Source organism: Enhydra lutris, unplaced genomic scaffold, assembly GCF_002288905.1.
Source record: "Enhydra lutris kenyoni isolate GAN:26980312 unplaced genomic scaffold, ASM228890v2 scaffoldscaffold8, whole genome shotgun sequence".
Taxonomy (NCBI): domain Eukaryota; kingdom Metazoa; phylum Chordata; class Mammalia; order Carnivora; family Mustelidae; genus Enhydra; species Enhydra lutris.
In genome coordinates, this window is record NW_019154092.1 from 24,062,741 (window position 1) to 24,069,232 (window position 6,492).

At 36.6% G+C, this 6,492-nt stretch overlaps 1 pseudogene; it reads left to right on the top strand.

Annotated features, from left to right (window-relative positions):
- Positions 1–1,566: 1,566 nt before the first annotated feature.
- LOC111142715 lies at positions 1,567–2,568 on the top strand (annotated as a pseudogene).
- Positions 2,569–6,492: the final 3,924 nt, after the last annotated feature.

The following is a 6,492-nucleotide window of genomic DNA, read 5'->3' on the forward strand; positions in this document are numbered from 1 at the left end:
CAGCTCAGGTCATGATCTCAGGGTCCTGGAATCGAGCCCCTCATTGGGCTCTCTGCTCAACGGGGAGCCTGCTTCCTCCTCTCTCTCTCTCTCTCTCTCTCTGCCTGCCTCTCTGCCTACTTGTGATCTGTCTGTGAAATAAATAAATAAATAAACTTAAAAAAAAACCCTCATCGTTTTACATATATGCAATAATGAGGAGCTAAATATGAAATTACATATGCCTTGGAAAGAACAGATCACTTGAAAATTACCTGTGAACATATTTCAAATTTCTCTGAAATTTTAATAGTTGCAAATGTATAGCTTTGAGACATACTACTAGTGTTTCCACATCTACCTCTACATGCACACAAATATACATATGACATTGAATAAATGAATAAAACATCCAACTCAAAAAGTTAGGAAAAGCTGAAATAAAATTAAGAAAGTAGTTTGAAGAGCATAAATATAATTGTGAGCATAGTTAAAATTTTTGAAGATTTAGTGGGGATGGGGGTAGAGGGAAATTCTACAAATCTAATCAGGTAAAAGATAAAGTAGTTTAAAAACAACAAATGAGATAATGACTACATATATACAAAAAGAAGATGTATTCAATTACTTCCCTATAAACTAAAATAAAATTCAAGAACCACCATGGGTTATAAGATCTTGGTGCCTCCTAGTTCTTTATTTAATCACTATCAGACCTCCTTACCCATTGGGTTTCTCCAGCACTTTTAACTCCTTGATGCTTCCTGAGCCAGCCAAACAAGTGCCTCAGGACTTTACTTTGCATTTGCTTTCCCATCTGCCTGGAACTCCTTAACCTCAAATGCCAAGTGATTTTACTTCTCACTTCATTCAACCCTCTCCTCAAACTTTATCACCCCAACAAAAAAATCATCCCTGGCAAACCTGTTGAAAAAAAAAAAAAATCCATCATTTTCTATCACTTTATCTGACTTTACCTCTTCATAATGCTTACATTAAATTATACATTTATTAACTAATTATCTCTCCCCTCCCACTAGAAAATAAATTCTATTAGAGCAGACATTTGTTTGTTTGTTTGCTTTGCCCTTGTATTCACTTTTTAGAAGAGTCCCTGGGAATATAAGAAGAGCTCAATAAATACTTCTGAAGGGGGCGCCTGGGTGGCTCAGTGGGTTGTGCCTCTGCCTTCGGCTCAGGTCATGATCCCAAGGTCCTGGGATCAAGCCCCGCATCGGGCTCTCTGCTCAGTGGGGAGCCTGCTTCCTCCTCTCTCTCTGCCTGCCTCTCTGCCTGCTTGTGATCTCTGTCTGTCAAATAAATAAATAAAATCTTAAAAAAAAATACTTCTGAAGGAAGGAATGGATAAAATTAATAACATCCAGGAAATGTAAATGTGAAATGTGAAAATTGTGGTTTTACCCATATGATTGCATTTTATTTTTTATAAAATAGATGCTAAGACAATGAATACTTGCTTTCCCTGGTGTGATTCTGTTCTGCTTGTTCTGCTTGGCTCTTCTCTGGCATAGTAGGAGTTTATCTCTCTTTGCCTTCTTTAACTTCCTATGGGTGTGCCAGCACCCCATGAGAGATCTGATGGACATGGACATGAGCCCTCTGAGGCCCCAGATCTAACTTTTCAGTTGTGAACTAAAGGCTGACAAAGATTACCATTTTAAAGTGGATAGTGATGAAAATGAACACCAGTTATCTTAAAGAACAGTCATTTTAGGGGTTGGGGCAAAGGATGAATTACACACTGTTGAAGCAAAGGCAGTCCGATGCAAGTCACACTGGAAAATTTGAAAATGTCTGTATAGCCAAGATTTCCCTTGTGGGCTTGGCAATAACACCACCTGTAGTCTTATGATTGACATGGTGTTCAGGGTCTGTGCATAGCAGTGGAAAGCACTTAGTAGCTGTGGGGCAAGATGCTGAGTCAGAAGATGAAGAGGAAGAGGATGTGAAATTCCTTAGCCATCTGTAAAGTGCTCTAACTTTGGAACTTTTAGAACATTTCCAGAGAAAAGCAAAACTTGGTGCTGTGGAAATGATGATAAAGATGATGAGGAAGAAGAAGAAGAAGAAGAAGAAGAAGAGGAGGAGGAGGAGGAGGAGGGGGAGGGGGAGGGGGAGGGGGAGGAGGAGGAGGAGAAGAAGGAGAGGGGGAGGAGAAGAAGAAGGAGGGAGGTCGAGGGGGGGGGTTGAGGAAGGAGGAGGGGGAGGAGATGATGATGAACATAATGATGAGGAAGAAGCTGAAGAAAAAGCTCCAGTAAAAAACTTATATGAGATACTCCAGCCAAAATTGCAAACCAGAATGAAACAGACTCAAAACTATCCACATGAAGATCAAAAAGCACAGGATCAATAGAACAGGAAAAAACTCTTCTTAAGACACTCAAAAGACCTAGTTCTGTAGAGGACATTAAAACAAAAATGCAAGTAAGTATAGAAAAAGGTGGTTTTCTTTCCAGAGTGGAAGCCAAGTTCATCAATTATGTGAAGAATTGCTTCCAGATGACTGACCAGTAGTTTATTCAAGATCTCCAGCATTGGAGAAACCTCTTTAAGAAAATAGTTTAAAAGTTTGTTAAAATTTTCCATCATTTCATTTCTGTAACAGTTAATATCTGGATATCCTTTTTATAACACAGAGTGAGAATTTTCCCTACCATGTCTAATAAATGTTGTCTAGGTTCCAATGCCAAGAATGTGTTGTCCAAAATGCCCGTCTACTTTTTAAAGATGGAACTCCACTGTTTGCTTGGGTTTGAGTATGTATGGAATGTGATGATAGGACATAGTAGCAGTGATAATCAGACAATGGAAATGGTGGGGAGAAAAAAATAAACATGTGAAATAAACTCAGTATTTTAATAAAGTTACAGAAAAGAGTATGAAGTGCTTAATATTTGAATTTAAGTATAAAATTCAATCTACAAATTTGCACACAGAATATTGTGTCAGTGGTGTGCAAATTACACATGCACAGAAAAAGTAGAAGGAAATAAACTAAAGATCTCTATTAAAACTTTCTTAGAGGGGTGCCTGGGTGGCTCAGTGGGTTAAAGCCTCTGCCTTCAGCTCGGGTCATGATCCCAGGGTCTTGGGATCGAGCCCCACATTGGGCTCTCTGCTCAGCGGGTAGCCTGCTTCCTCCTCTCTCTCTCTCTCTGCCTGCCTTTCAGCCTACTTGTGATCTTTGTCTGTCAAATAAATAAATAAAATCTTTAAAAAAAAAAAACAAACTTTCTTAGAATGGTAAAACGTAAAAGTATTTGTTGTTTTATCATTTACATTTTCTTTCATCTTTAAATTTTCAATGTACTTTTTTAAATTAGAAAAAGATATGTTTTAATAATCGAGCACCTACTGTGTGCCAGCCACTGGCTGGGACTTGTAGACATGAAGCTAAATAGGTGTTCTAATTTTAACTGGGATAGTATGTGAATCAACCAGTAATTGTAAATTTCAGTCAAATATGACAAATACCATATGAGCAATATGTGTGAGCCTTAATGTTAAAGCCTATGTTTCTTACTTGTAAAAAAATAATAATACATCTTCTTCATAGTCTTGTGGTAATATTACATGAGCTAATATGAATAAAATACTTATCACAACAGCTCACTAATAGTAAACTCAATTAGCCATTTTTATCATTATTCTTTTTTTAATTAACATATATTGTATTATTTGTTTCAGGGGTACAGGTCTATGAATCATGAGTCTTACACAATTCACAGCACTCACCATAGCACATGTTATTCTTATCAGTGTAGTATAGACGAAGAGTGATTACTTTTTGAACAATATCAGAGAACACCTCATGAAGTAGTGGGCACTGGAGTGAGCTTAAAAAGTAACAGTATTTGACAAAATAGCAACTAGTATGGACTAAGAAACGCTAGGGTAACAAAAACTCCCCCAAATCTCAGGGGCTCAGGATAACAAAAACTTAATTATTTATACAGCAATGAGAAGAGACTGTCTCTGGTCATCATCATCCCTCAGAGGGATCTAGATGAACAAATCATTATCGTGACCTTGCTTAACCTGTGCAGCAGTGGGAGTCATGTGCATTTAATCACTCACCATCTCCAAAATTTTCTGGGCAGAGGGCATGCATTTCACTTTCACGCACATTTCAATAGCAAAACAAAGCTACATGGCTAAGTCTAACTTCATATCGATGGCAAGCAATCCTACCCTGTGCACGAAAGTTAGAAAGCTGGAAATATTGGGTGAAAGCGCTAATGATCAGCACAGATATATTGACAAGGGAAGTTGGTAGATTTGTTTCATCATTAGGATAATTTGGACAATGATACACTATTAGGACCTGACCTTTTCCTTTATCTCTGGGAAACAAAAACAAAAACAAAAACAAGCTGAGGGTGTATCATCTCTGGCAATATGGCAGAAATGGATACCTCCAAATCATCCTATTCCAAAAATGCCAGAGAAAGTTGAATAATTTTTAAAAGAATAGTTTAAAGTGCATGTCTGAGCTGGCAATAAAGTCAGAGTAATCCTTAGAGGCAGAAAGCAAATAGAAAGCATAAATCCACAGTAATAAGTGAAATAAAGTCTGTGGCTTCCCTGGGAAAAGTTGTACATTCCTTAATATAGAGCTTTGATTTTAATAACCTGTGTGTGCCTAGAGCCCACAAAAAGTGAAAGATCAAATCAGAGATCACACATAAACCTGGGATTCAAGTGTAACAATTTCCGTGAAAGAATGAACCCGGAAAAATAAATAAAACAGAAAATTAATCATTTGCAAAGATAGAAGCTTCTCTATTTTAGCCTTGGGTTTCAGAATTCTTAACCACAAGCTGGTGCTCATGCAGTTTTGGGGTCCAAGCTCATCCTGCTTATGTGGTCTGACAACCCAGGAAAGGAGTAAAGTTGAAAGCATCTCATGAAGTTACGTATTCTGACTGTTCAAGGGGCTAAGAATGTAAACCCTAAGAAGCAAAACGCAAATAATCACTGAAAGAACAAAACTTCACAATCTAGGTCACAAGGGCTCTCCACAAACAAATATAGTTGATTTCAAACATAAATGTTCCATAAATATGATGATAAAGCAAATAAGGCAGTAAGACAGCATAAATGATATGTGTAATCAGAACAAATAAAAAAGATTTTAGACATTGGAATTACCATGTACAGAATGGAAATAAATTATCATCTATAGGATGCATAATATGTGTCATGTATTTAAAAAGTAGATAATCTAAAATATGGACAGGAAAAAGAGAGTGCAAAATTGTTATCCATGGCCAAAAAAAGTTCAAATATAAATTTTAGAAATAAAATACTATGATCATTAGAATTTAAAGATCTAAGATGATTTTAAAATTGTAGTAAAATGAGCTTAACATAAAGCTTACCATTTTGGGGTGCCTGGGTGCTTCAGTGGGTTAAGCCTTTGCCTTCCACTCAGGTCATGATCTCAGGGTCCCGGGATCAAGTCCCACCTCAGGCTCTCTGCCCAGCAGGGAGTCTGCTTCCCCTCGCAATCGCCCTCTGTGTGCACGTTCTCTCTCTCTCTCTCTTTCTCGCTCAAGCAAATAAATAGATAAATATTATTATTTTTTAAAAAAAACAGCTTTTTAACCAACTTAGTGTGCACTATCCAGTGACGTTTACAGTGTTGTGCAACCATCATCACTGACTAGTCCTGATGTCTTATTTGTTCAACACCCCAAAAAGAAACCCTCTACCCATTAAGCTTAGAAGTGTTCCTTCCTCTTCTATTTTCACTTTTCACAGGAATTTGAAAAGGATTGGTGTTAATTTTTCTTTAGGTATTTGGTAGAATTGATAGTGAGTCATCTGGTCATGGATTTTCCTTTGTGAAAAGGTGCTTGAGAAATGATTCAGTGTCCTGTTATAGTTCTATTCAGATTCTTAAATTTCTTCTTGAGTCAACTTTGTGAATTTGTAGGTTTCAAAAATTTGTCTGTCTTATAGTATTCTCTTATAATCCTTGATATTTTGTAAGATTTATAATAATGTCTCAACTTTCATTTCTGATGAAGTAATTTTAGTCTTCTCTCTTTTATTCTTCATCAATCTGGGAAAATATTTGTCAGTTTTGGTAATCTTTTAAAGAACAAATTTTTGTTTCCAGTGATTTTTTTGCTATTTTTCTAATCTCTACTTCATTTTTCATTACTCTAGTCTTTGTCATTTCTTTCCTTTTTCTGGCTTTGCATTTTGCTTGCCTTCCTTCTTCATTTGCTTCAAATTATTTTCTAATTTTACTTGAGATTTATTTTTGACCTATTGCTTGTTAAAGAGCATGTTATTTAATTTCCACATATTTGTGGATTTTCCAGTTTTCCTCTGCTAATTTCATTCCACTGTCATTGGAAAAAAATATTGTCTATGATCTCAGCTTTCTTAACTTTGTTGAGACTTATTTTGTGGCCTAACATGGCCGAGTCTGGACAATGTTCCATGTGCACTTGGAAAAGTGTGTATTCTGCTGTTATT